This window comes from Zalophus californianus, chromosome 5 (assembly GCF_009762305.2).
Source record: "Zalophus californianus isolate mZalCal1 chromosome 5, mZalCal1.pri.v2, whole genome shotgun sequence".
Classification (NCBI taxonomy): domain Eukaryota; kingdom Metazoa; phylum Chordata; class Mammalia; order Carnivora; family Otariidae; genus Zalophus; species Zalophus californianus.
In genome coordinates this window covers 151,392,575-151,406,511 of record NC_045599.1, presented here as the reverse complement: position 1 = coordinate 151,406,511, position 13,937 = coordinate 151,392,575, and positions in this window count along the sequence as shown.

The window sequence follows — 13,937 nt, the reverse complement described above, 5'->3', positions numbered from 1 at the left end:
CTTGCCTGGCTTGGACTCAGGGCCTCCGAAGACACAGGTAATGTCTAAGGTTCCAGGTGCTTGAGCCATGAGCACCTGCGTGAGCAGGCGAGTCTGTTTCTCTTCCACGGCTTTCTCAGGCACCTGCGGAAGTGCGAGGCTCCAGGTGCTGGCTCAGGATGCCACCTCGTCTGAAGTCCCTTGCTCTTCCTCCATCTTCCAGAGGCCCTGTCCTGCATCCAGACTGGCATTTGTCAGGCCCAGAAGGGCCTTTGGGATGGGTCTGGTCCAGGGAAGGGGTGCAGAGTTCAGAAACTGTTCATCCTCGTGTGCATGAAAATAGGTAAATGGAGGGCTGGGTGGGTGGGTGGATGGGTAGATGGGATCACAGCTGCAAAATTAGTTCTTTCCTGTTTGACAAAAGACTAGGTTTGTAACTTTATAATGCCAAAGACGTACCACTTGCCACAAGCGGAAGATACATTAAGAGCAAATGCATGGAGGATCATGGACGTGCCTTTGGTGCTTGGCTGCACCCGAGGACAGGCTCATTGTCAGGAGGCACAAGTGGTCAGATTCTCATCCTTGCACTTACTCCCATTTTGGCATTTGGTAAAGGGCTTCCTTCTAAGTTTTCAGAGTTGAGTAAAAAGAGACACATGGAGATACGGGGCTTTCCTATTTTAACAAAAGATAGCTATCTAATATTAGTTTTGTCAAAATGTTGTTTTATTTTTCCTGGAACCAAACTTAAGTCTGTGGTGGTGGTGTGATTTGGACAATGTCATGAAATGATAAATTATTGGAATTTGATATTTGTATAACCAGCATTTGCAGAAATAAGGGGCATAGGTGGTGAGGTACAGACATTTTGCTGATAACTTGACACAGTAACAAAATCTGAAGAAGAACGATGAATGACTATAGCACAGCCATTAAGTTTTCTCTGAAACATGGACTCTTTCTGTTGCACTCTGGACAGTGGCGGGGTCCTACTCAGTTCCTGCTCACACCTTCTGTGGTCAGAGGTCATGTTTGTGTCCCCAGCGTGGCTGCATTCGGAGGTGGGATCTCTAAGGAAGCAATTAAGGTTAAAAGAGGTCATAAGCCTGGGGCCCTGCTCCCATAGGTTTGGTGTCTGCATAAGAAGAGCCAGAGAAGAGTCCCATCAGCCACATGCTGAGGACAGGGCTTGGAGGGATCAGCAGGAAGGGCCCTCTGGCAGGGGAAGAGAACTCCTATAGGGAGCCGACTCGGATGGAACCCTGAGCTGGGACTTCCAGCTTCTGGAGCGGTGGGGAAGAAGTGTCCACTGCGTAAGCCTTCAGTCTACGGCACTCTGTTATGACAACCTAAGTGGACTAACCCAGTGAACAAAGAGCTTGTATTCTGTTTATCAGGTCTCTTTCCCCTTGTCACCGCTGGAATGGAGACCCATGAGGCACCTGTGGATTGACGTGCCTCCCCCCCCCCCCCGCACCCCGGCAAGCACACAGCCCGCCCCTGGAGGATATTCCCCAGGTGTCTGTCAAAGGCAGAGTGTTCTGGAACGGCAGGATAATGCCCCATAAGCGTGCTCCCCATGACCCCGTCCAGTGGCTGGCGGCAGCTCTTCCAGCTCGCGGGGCTTCTGGTTCTGTGGCTGTTGGAAGTCGTTCCTTCGGTCTCCTCCCTGCACGCCTGGATGCTCCACGTCTTCCCAGTGCTATTTCTGTGAGAGTGTCGCTGTTCACTGGGTCCCTGCCATCATCACTGCATTTCAGCTCACATTGAAAATTCATTCTTTGACACGTACTGGTCATATATTACACGTTCCTTGAAAAATCCAGCGATGTGTGGATCTGTTCTTGAACTTGGCTCTGCCAGCTACTACAAGCCCCACGAGTCAGTTAGTGAACCCTCTAGGCCGTGTCTCATCTCCGAGTGGGGCTGAGAGCTTCTCTATCACATCGTGGATCAATAGGCTCAACCGCATCTCACACACCCACCACCTAAGGCTGTGTGCACACAGCAGCAGGGGCTCCTGAAACTCACTTCATGATCCCAGCCTCCTTCCCACCATTTCTGTCTTTCCTGAAGAAGCCACATGTTTGTAGCATCCACGTTGAGCCTTAGTAAGTTGGGCAGCGTTGGGTGCAACGTGGCCAGCAATTTGGGCAACAGAACATCTTGCCTTAAATGTAGGAGTGTGTTAAAAGTGGACAATTACCACCAGGAAATAATTTATACATGTAAAAAATGAACACACCGTATAGATGAAATGGCAATACTTCTCTTTGACCCACACTGAACACTTAGTTTACGGCATGCACTGCACTGGGTGTAGGGACATACAATTAAAGCAAAAACCAGAACAGTTCTGTGAACGTTAAGCATGACCGTGGCTGGGAAGAGACCTTACTTTTGCCTTTCTGTTTACAGGGTCTCAGTCACAATCCTCAGAGGCAGCGGCTCTGCGTCCAGGCCATTCTGACTGTCACAGCCGAAAGTGAAAGAAAGAGACAGTTAATATTCTTTATTCATTGTTTTCTTTCTTTCTTTCCTTTTTAATTTTCAAAATAAATATTTGTGACTTCTTCATGGGAGAGGCCATGAATGGAGTTTCCCATGATGATTAGGGAGAAGAGATGAGCAGGGTGCCCTGTCCGCTGACCCCGGTTTCACTGTGGGTCAGTCCCTGCGAGGACCACGTAGGGAGGAGAGGGGAGGCCTGCAGACTGCTCCCTGAGCAAACCCTCAGCATGTGTGCTGACAGAACACGGGACTGGTCGTCCGGATACCAAGAGAGTGCAGAGCCATGCAGAGCCGTCCAGGGCTCAGGAACACCGCCCAGAGGTGAACGCAACCATGTGCAGTCACACACACAGGCAGTGATCTATCATCATGTGCGCTCAACAAAAATGCGAAAGCAGGGGCACAGCTGCGGACATGAGCACTGCTGAGCTGTGGGAGCTGAGCAGCACGTCCCTGGGAAAGGAGACTGGGAGAGTTTTACCCCATTCTGAGCCCCGCTCGTGTACACCAGTAGGAACTTCAAAACCCTGTGTCCAAACCTAGGCGGGAGACTGAAGTCGCCATCACAATGCCTGTTAGCAATGAGCGGGGGATCCTTACAGGCATCCTTGCTTCTGCGATGTAATAATGATCTCATCCCAACGGTGAGAGTTGCTTCTCTAGATGGACCCATGGGTGTTCTGTCCTGAGGGCTGTCCGTGCTCATTGCTTGAATTAACACCATACAGTTGGTCCTCTGAGCTCTGGGATCCACCAGCATGGTCTTTCTGTTGCCATGATTTTGCAGCCATTGATTTGCTAGCTAGATTGAGATGCGATGTGTAATGTGCATTTTACTGATTTCATAAACATATTATTATTTTATATTTGGCCACGACCTAGAATTTCACACCAGATACACACAGCCATGGCCCTTGTAACTAGTGAAAGCTCAATGCCATGTGGTATCAGCAGCATCGGGCCCGAGTGGTTTGGAGGTGGAGACACCGCATGGCCTGGGGTGACCATGCTGGAGGCTCTTCATGGTCTTGTAGGCACAAGGCTGGGGACATAGGAAGAGCCCAATAGGGGTAGCTACTATCACTTATGCACGAGCTGGGACTGGAGCAGCTCCTGGAAGTTTCTTTGAACGCATTTCATCTATGTGTCTGCGCCCATTGCTGTGATGTTGAAGCTGCACACACTGGAGAAGTCATGCCCACCCGAAGGTTACAGTTCTGGGTTTGTTTCCTATAGTCGTAAGCACACACACACAAATACTACAAGACTCATTATTGATCACTGTTCTTTGTCATGTTTACGTATACTCTCTCATATACACCCTGTAAGAAGGTATCGCTATGGTTCACTTGTGCAGATGAAAAACTGAGGGTCACCTGGTAACTGAGTGGGTGCAGATCTAAAATGTTCCACCCTTCTCCATCTTGTATCAGAGCAAGCAGTGCGGTGAAGGCTGACATTTCCTTCATGCTCCGGGAGAAGAGTCAGCATGTGGTAATGCTGACCCCAAAGCAGTGGACGGGGAAGACTGGAATATTACTATGACATCTGGCATCTGCTTCTTCCACACTTTGGTCTTGAAGCTTCCCTCTTGTGGGTTTGGCAGCTTTATCGGCAAATAGAACAGTTTCTATCTATCTCTATATCTATCTATCATCTATTATCTAGCAATCATCTATCTATCTATCATCTATCTATCTATCTATCATCTATCTTTATAAAGAGAAGAGTAACATGGCCAAGTGAGGCAGGGTGGCAGCCCCTGAGTATCAGTGTTAGTGCTCTGTGATATTCTGACCTGGGTTAGAGAAACATAATGAAGTTCACACAGCACTCTTGATAAGTCCCTGCTTTCTTCCATAATTGTGGTGCTCAGAATCCAAAAGCATGACTTACAGAGGGAATCTTCTACTTGGCATTGAAAATATCGCATGTGAGAGTGAGCCAGGCCACCTCTGGTGAGAAGAATATGTGCATGGAGAAGAAGTGCCATTGCACGGGATGCACACAACCAAAGCGGGACCAGTAATGCTGACCCGTGCGCACAGAAAAATAGCCGGGAGCAAGGAGTCTGAGACTGTGGGGCTGTTGAAGGGTATGGTGAGATCAGTTCCTTCCCTCAGTGGGTTTATACCAAGCTGAGACAAATAAACTGCATTTGACCTTGAGCATGAGATGGGCCACTGCTGGACGTAATGTACTGGAAGGCCAGCCCCGTGCTCCAGCTCTGGACATGCGTTCGGGGGACCTACTGTCAGGACACTAAGCAATGAGCTGACGAATGCATCCTCGGTGCCTCGGCAGTTTCTTCGGATGGTTTCTGATCTACTTGCAGCCAGCATGGCTGTCCTGATGGAGTCAGGGAATCATTTGGGGGCATGGAGGAATGCTTCTGTTCCAGATGTGAGTGCACCCAGTGTGGGCAATGCTTTCATAGAGGCGTCTGGCTGCAAGACCCACACATAGCATTTGATGCGTCAGCACAGTTACTGAGGAGAAAGGCTGTTTGACACATTCAAGATCTTTCACATCCCGTCTCCTCTGCTATTCGGAGGCTTTTGCTATCAGAAGGGGGCTATGGACGCTGACATGGCCAAGATAACATAAAGCAGTTCCCTTCCTGGATCATAAATCTCCGTGAGAAGTTGGGAGAGTGGACATGTTCACTGAATTTCATCGTGATGCTGTTTCTTTCTCTTTCTTTTTTAAGTCCCCTGTTAGTTGCATGATTAAGGCACTTTTGTCTGACCTTGGAACCTGCCAGGAATCCGTATGTTGCCTTAAAATGATTTCAGCTTCAAAACATTTGACCTAGGATGATGCTCATCATTTAACCTGTAAGACAATGATATTCCCAAAGAATGACATGTCCCCCTTGGGCCACCTTCTGGGAAATATCCTTAGTGTATATAAGAAGAGAAAGATGAAAGTCTGATGATAACGGAGGTAATCACTCTGAAATATTTAATAGTACCTTTGTTCCATAATAAAGAACAAATTACAATTAATTATAGAAGGAAGAGGGAAAAATGTAGCATCCATTAAAAAATAAGGGTTTTATGCACCAAAATATCTACTTTGTTTATGTGTATCTCATAACTCACTGTGCTTTCCACAAGATACTGTTTAAAAACACTAAGCATACTACCTGGTATATAGTAGGCACTCAATAAACCTGTGCTGATTTTGAATAAGTAATAATGCATAAACTGAATTCCTTTGGGATTGCCTTCTTAGCAAACAAAAACATATTTTTAGTTTTACTATTCTGCTGTTGGAAATAAGATGCACATTCCAATCCACAGGTAACTGTTCCATGGTCTCCTGCTGCAGAGAACAGATTTTGTCCATCACAGTGTTCAAGATCATCATTCCTTACTGATGCCCAGATATGCCTAATCATCCCCAAACTAAGGAAATGAACAAGTCTACTGTTGACAATCTATAAATCTCGACTAACAGATTTCCAACCTTGTTCTTTGTTTTCAATGTATTAGAGTTTTCTTCAGGAGGATGTGTTCACATATAAATCAGCTCATTAAATTAACGCATTTCCTCGGAGCACAGCTGGATCCTTCACTCGGCCAGGACTCTGGAGGGAAGCTGGGTGTGCGAGGAGCCTTTGTCACTCTCCCAGGCTCGGGGAGGAAAATGGGGGACTTGCTTCCTGCAAGGGTGAAGAATAAGGGGACCTATGAGATCTGTGGGAAAATAGGAATTTGAGGGATCAATCTCAAGTGGGGCGGTGATTTAAGAAGCAACCCAGCTTGCAATAGCAGAGAACAAATTTCGCGGAATAAAATCATATTGAAAGGTCACTGCAATATCAAACAAGGAAATGATTCTATTTTTTTTGAATGGTTCAAATTTTTGAAAGCGGAGTCATCAATTAGTGAATATTGACAAATACCAAATCTAAGCCGCCCTATCTTCTTGAGTCGTGCTGTGTCATCACTGTGAGTGTTGATCATCTATATTTCCGTTTTCTGACTTTCGACATTGGCTTGTTTATGATCTTTTTTCTTAGCACCTGAGCTACCAAAAATGAAAATGTGCAGAAAGAGCCCTAAGTTATATTCTCCTCACGCATGTTACACAGAGATCACTGTGATAGCATGCGAAGCCAAGATTGAAAACTGATTGGAAAAATAGCATGAAAAATACCACATCTGTACAAAAACCCTTAAAACACCAAACATTTCCCCAAGACCCTATAATTGAAAAATAAAGTAAAAAAAAAAATCATCTGCCATGCTGTTTTTACAAGCGAAACACTTGCAAGCCCTGCTCCCTTCTATGTCTGCGGCTGTGTGTGCCTCCATCAGATGCCAGGGAGGCGGGATACTCCTTGGGATTGACAGAATCCAGCCTTTCCAGAACCATCTCCTCCTGGCTCATTACGCTCATGCTGTTCCATGCCACTCTCAGCACTGAGAGGGAAGCAGAATAGTCGGCATACTAGAAGAACCCCCCAAAAGGGACATGTTAGGATGTCCTGTTGAGCCCAGTCTGCGGTGGAATGCCAAGAGAAGTGGGAGCAGGTGAACACAGGTGTTCTCGTAAAATCCAGGTTGGCTAAAGAAGGAGCACAGGCTGATTCTTGGGTAAAGATCCACCACTGAGAGATAGCTAGGAGACAGACGGGCAGGCTCTCAGTGGACCTGAGGCTTTCCCTCCCACCCTGACCCACCCCAGGGTGACCACATGTTAGTTCAGCTCCGCCCCCTGCTTCTCAGGTGTTTATTGGAAGGAAAACGGTGGCCATGTGTTGCCATCAGCATCTGGGAGACAAAGTCCCCCAGTTGACTCACATCACATCCCTTCTGCAAGTCAGCTTACTTGAGGTCCTGCTCTCAGAGGCATTTCCGACCAGCAATATGGCTGAAAGCATGGTCCACGTTACGGGTTGAGTTGTTCCTTGCAAAGGAGTGTTCACTTTCGAACTCGCAGTATCTGTGCATATGACCTATTTGGAAATAATGTCTTTGCAGATGATTGCATTAAGGTGAGGTCATGAAAGTGAACCCCTAATCCAGTGTGTCTGGTGTCCTAATAAAAACGAGACATTTCGAGATAAACACGCACACACACGGAGGCGTCACGTGAAGATTGGAGTCACACTGTCACAGTCCACCAATACCAGAGATTGCTGGAAAACCACCAGAAACTATAGGGGGGCTAGTGAGGTCCTCCCTGGAGTCTTCAGAGGTGTGGCCCTGCAGACACTTTGACACATTTCTGTTGTTTTAAGGCCATCAGCGTGTGGTACTTTGTTAGAGCAGCCCTAGCAAAGGGAGGATCGCTGTACGAGATCACTTCCCAGCCCTGGAGGCACCACTCCCGTGACTGACCCCAGCTTCCCACCCGGCCGCCACCATGCAGAGAGACACCAACATCAGTCCTGGTTTACGGACTCCATCTTAGGGAGCGTGGTGAAAATGGCTGGTTTCCCCAGAAAGTTTGTGTGGGACAGAAACGTTTGCATAGTCCTCCCTCCCTTCAGAAACAGCTCATCCACAGTGATCCACCAGCACACAGGAAGCTGAGCCAAAGGCTTGCGACCCACAGCATTAGACACTCAATCCGCACTATTAAATTCTAGCACACGGTCACCTGAACTTGAGGAAATGTGGCTTCTGGTTTATGACCGTTCATTGTCTGTCCGCCATCTTCAACATGGGGTTCAGCCAAAAAGCTAACTGGGATTCCTGGCCAGCTTAACGGTGTGCACTGTGTTGTGTTTTCTTCACTGCTGTGTTTACTCAAAGTGTAGGACACACTCCCTCCCCCTGTCCCGGAATTTGTCAAAGAAGCAGAAGACAGGCAAACTGGAAGATCTCACCTCATTCATAATTAAGGAGTACCTGATTCTAAAGTTGTGTTTCCAAATGAACATTTTCAGACTCACGCATCTGAAGACTGGGTGTGCAAGATGGGAAGCCCTCCGTGTGCACTCCCGCGTGCTCTCCTGGGCCAGGAGATGCGTGTAACACCACGATAAGGTGGATACACATGTGTTCATGTGCAGGCATGTCAGGGAGCAGTGAGCAAATGATGCCCTGGTGATCTGGGACTGCCTAGGAGTTCCTAGATGCAGGGACGGGGACAGGCAGAGTGGAGGTGAACAAATCCCAGCGCTTTCTGTGCAAGAACAGTAAGTATCTTGTAAAAAAAATCATCTATGAATGCAGAATGTGTGTCTCCAACCGTTTTTGAACACTGTATTCGTCACGCAGTGTAGGAGGACCTAGAGAGAGCCACTGGCAGAGCAGTTAGGATGAAAAATTGGCTTCACCGATTGCTTCCGCAGTTACTTAATCAAAATAACTAAATTCAATTTTCTTAAAACACACTGTGTGAGGTTGATCACCACTCTCATATTTTGAAAAAGTTTATGAGCTCAAACATTGACTAGGAGCAAAGTCTGTCTGATGCTACCTACGGTTGGCTGAGAAAATACATGGAAAGCATGTCTTCTTCCCCAGCTGTTATGGGAAACCCGAATAACAGATGATGATGGCTGTGGGGTGAGAGAACCTCTCCAGGGCCGGGTCCTGCCAGCCCGAAACCTCACTCACTCTGTTTGCAGCAATCCCTCTCTCCCTGCCCTACCTGTCATCTCTGCATCCCATACATCGCCCTGGATTATTGGCATGATGCCAAAACCCCTGGTCAGCTCCAAGGATGCTTGCAGCGGAGGGAAGGTGCCCCAGCAACGTCCAGCTGGTTGTTGCGGCATTGCCTGGTTTCCGTTCTAAAATGCACCGGGTGACGTGTTCGTCATTGAGGTGTATGCTGTGGACCTTTGCCTGCATTTCAGAGCCACAGCCTGTTTTGATCTGGAACCCTGGTTGTTGCTCAGAGAAGCAGACGATGAGCGTGGTTGAGCAAATATCCACCCCACGCCTGGAAGACACACAGCCTCCCAGGAAGCGTCTGCCGCAGCATCAGTGCAGACGGAAGGGAGTGTGTGTGGTGCATCCCATGTTCCTAAGATGATGCGTGTTTGAACGCACAAACACACCAGCCCCCGGATAATCAGGCTGATGTACTTCTCTACTTTAAAAGCATTTAAGTAATTGTCATGGGTGTCTTCTTTTCCAATGAATTTGTAAGTAGCTGTCACTTCATGCATCTCTTTAGTGGAGCCTGGCTAAGATTTTAAACTGGGAAATTCTTTTCCAATTTTATTTTAAAATGGAATGTATAATTAAACAAATTTATAATAGTGTATACATGGAAAAATGTGTTTTTTTTTCTCTCTTCTTATTTGTCTCCCATTTTCCCTCTGGCCTCCCTCCATCTACATCAATCAAGCTTCCCTAACATCAAACTCATGTACCTGTACTAGTTTCCTAAGCTGCTTAACAAGTTACCATAATTTTTTTTTTTTTTATTTCATCACAATTTCTATAGGTCAGAAGTCTAAGCACAGCTCAGCTGTTAAGGTCGCCTAAGACTGAATACAGGTGTGGCTGGCTGCATTCTCATCGAGACTCATGACTGGGGAAGGATCCCCTTCTAAGATACTCTGGTTATTGGCAGAATCCACTTATTTTTGACTATAAGATTTATAGCAGTTGCTTCTTTAAACAGAGCAAAGGAGAGAGTCTTTTTGGCTGCAAATCTCTCACTGCTGGACCTGCTTAAAAACTCTGTTAGGTTAGGCCCACACAAAATGATCACTATTTGATTAATTTAAAGTCAACAGATTAGGGACCATAATTATGTAGTCCCTTTGCCTCCGCCATCTAAGGTAGTACAACTAGAAGTGATAGCCAATCACCTTTGCCATGTTATATGGATTGGAAGCAAGTCTTGAGATGCATACTGACTTGGAGGAAGGAGGCTCTACTGCAGTCTCCGTCCACCTGTCCCTGTAGGTATTGGTAGAGTCACTCTGTACATACGGGCTCGCACACTGACAGCAACCATGGGGAACGTCATCACCATCCACATGAAGAAAGAGCTTTATACGGTTTCAGACACCCCTAAAACTTTTGACCCCCATGCAAGCAGGCTTAAAAGAGGGGATCTAGTATCCCGCAGCAGGGCTCTGGTTATGACCAACAAGAATTGGTATGTAAATGTCCCAGCTCACAAGATCTTTGGTTTGTTCCACTGCCTTCCAGATCCAGCAGAACTGAACCAGTTTTCCAGAGAAGTAATGCCATTGACAGTGTGTCTGGAATCGACTATTCCCTTTCTTGTGTGACTTGCAGGATCCCCTATGGGGCCTTCCTTGGGTCACCTACCAGATAAAGTGCTTGCACTCCCAGTGAGGCTCAGCTTAGCAGCTGGGAAGCCCACGTAAGACAGTTATTGCCTTTATAAGGCAGGGTCCTGGGAGAGTGTCCCTAGTGTTTCTAGGGCCACCATCACAAATGCCCTAGCCTGGATGATTTAAACAACAGAAATGTGTTGTCTCACAGCTCTGGAGGTCAGAAATCCAAGCTCAGTGTGCTCACAGGACCAGTTCCTTCTGAGGCTGTGAGGAACGATCTGCTCCAGGTCCTCCTTCTGGTTTCTGGAGTCCGCTCGCCTGCTCTGCTGCTTCTTGGCTCATAAATGCATCTTTGCCTTTATCTTCATATGGTGTTTTCCCTGTCTGTATGTCTCTCTCTGTAAAAATTCCTCCCCTTTTAAAAATAAGGACAAAGGGGGCACCTGGGTGGCTCAGGTGGTTAAGCATCTGCCTTCAGCTCAGGCCATGATCCCAGGGTCCTGGGATGGAGCCCCAGGTCAGGCTCCTTGCTTAGTAGGGAGCCTGCTTCTCCCTCTCTTCCCTGCTTGCGCTCTCGCTATGTCTGTCACTATCTCTCTCTCTCTCCCTTAAATAAATAAATAAAATCTTAATAAGGACAAAATAGCTTCTTCAATAAATTGAAAGAAAATTTTCAAACATGTACCCTATGACTTTGTAATTGCACTACTGGGTATTTACCCCAAAGACACAGATGTAGTGAAACGAAGGGCCATATGCACCCCAACGTTCATAGCAGCAATGTCCACAATAGCCAAACTGTGGAAAAAGCTGAGATGCCCTTCAACAGATGAATGGATAAAGAAGATGTGGTCCATGTACAAGGGAAGATTACTCAGCCATCAGAAAGGATGAATACCCAACTTTTGCATCAACATGGATGGGACTGGAGGAGATTATGCTAAGGGAAATAAGTCAAGCAGAGAAAGTCAATTGTCATATGGTTTCACTTATTTGTGGAACATAAGGAATACCATGGAGGACGTTAGGAGAAGGAAGGGAAAAATGAAGGGAGGGGAATCGGAGGGAGAGATGAACCATGAGAGACTATGGACTCTGAGAAACAAACAGGGTTCTAGAGGGGAGGGGGGGTAGGGGGATGGGTTAGCCCGGTGATGGGGATTAAGGAGGGCATGTACGGCGTGGAGCACTGGGTGTTATGCACAAACAATGAATCATGGAACACTGCATCAAAAACTAATGATGTATTGTATGGTGACTAACATAACGTAATAAGAAAAGAAAAATCAAAACAAAAAAAACCACATGAAGCCATCTCTCTCTAGCTGTGATGAGGAAACTGATGGCAGACCAGCCCTCCCCTCTGCAAACAGCAGACAACAGGATCCAATATCCAGGTCTCCTTTCCTCTCCGGAAAAATCCCAAAACATCTCTTCACGTCACCAAGGTCATTTTTCCCTTGCTTTCTTCCGACATGGGCCCACAACCATCCCAGCAGCGCAACCTACAGCACCACAAGCTGCCAGATTACCAGAAACATTGAAATACTTTCCCAGTGTTTACGTGGAGTCAAATTACTGTATTTTATAATGTCTCTCTTTCTCTCTGTTTCCGTGGTACCAACCCCATACACAATTGAGTTCATATCTTTCATCCCGTTATTTATTTTTAGAAAAGCTGTGAATTTTGGGACACAATTTCATGGTTGCAAAGTTAAATCTACAAAACACATTCTATCCTTGTCCTTCCTACATTATTTCCTCACTCATTTAAAAACAGCCCATTTATAGGTTATGATTTATCTGCTCACTATTTATTTTATAACATAAGCAGACGAACGCAGGCACGTGTGCGTGTGTATTATAGATACATGTGCAAATTTATGTTCTTACGGATATCTATCTCTCATCTCTCATCCATCCATCAATTATCTAACTATCTCTAATCTATTGCCTATCTATCCATCGTTTGTCTGCCCATCCATCCATCCAACCATCCATCTATCAATGATCTATGTATGTATCATCTATCTCTCCATCATCTATCTCTCCATCTGTGATCTATGTCGGTATCATCTATCTCTCCATCATCTATCTCTCCATCTGTGATCTATGTCGGTATCATCTATCTCTCCATCATCTATCTCTCCATCTGTGATCTATGTCGGTATCATCTATCTCTCCATCATCTATCTCTCCATCTGTGATCTATGTCGGTATCATCTATCTCTCCATCATCTATCTCTCCATCTGTGATCTATGTCGGTATCATCTATCTCTCCATCATCTATCTCTCCATCTGTGATCTATGTCGGTATCATCTATCTCTCCATCATCTATCTCTCCATCTGTGATCTATGTCGGTATCATCTATCTCTCCATCATCTATCTCTCCATCTGTGATCTATGTCGGTATCATCTATCTCTCCATCATCTATCTCTCCATCTGTGATCTATGTCGGTATCATCTATCTCTCCATCATCTATCTCTCCATCTGTGATCTATGTCGGTATCATCTATCTCTCCATCATCTATCTCTCCATCTGTGATCTATGTCGGTATCATCTATCTCTCCATCATCTATCTCTCCATCTGTGATCTATGTCGGTATCATCTATCTCTCCATCATCTATCTCTCCATCTGTGATCTATGTCGGTATCATCTATCTCTCCATCATCTATCTCTCCATCTGTGATCTATGTCGGTATCATCTATCTCTCCATCATCTATCTCTCCATCTGTGATCTATGTCTGTATCATCTATCTCTCCATCATCTATCTCTCCATCTGTGATCTATGTCTGTATCATCTATCTCTCCATCATCTATCTCTCCATCTGTGATCTATGTCGGTATCATCTATCTCTCCATCATCTATCTCTCCATCTGTGATCTATGTCGGTATCATCTATCTCTCCATCATCTATCTCTCCATCTGTGATCTATGTCGGTATCATCTATCTCTCCATCATCTATCTCTCCATCTGTGATCTATGTCGGTATCATCTATCTCTCCATCATCTATCTCTCCATCTGTGATCTATGTCGGTATCATCTATCTCTCCATCATCTATCTCTCCATCTGTGATCTATGTCGGTATCATCTATCTCTCCATCATCTATCTCTCCATCTGTGATCTATGTCTGTATCATCTATCTCTCCATCATCTATCTCTCCATCTGTGATCTATGTCTGTATCATCTATCTCTCCATCATCT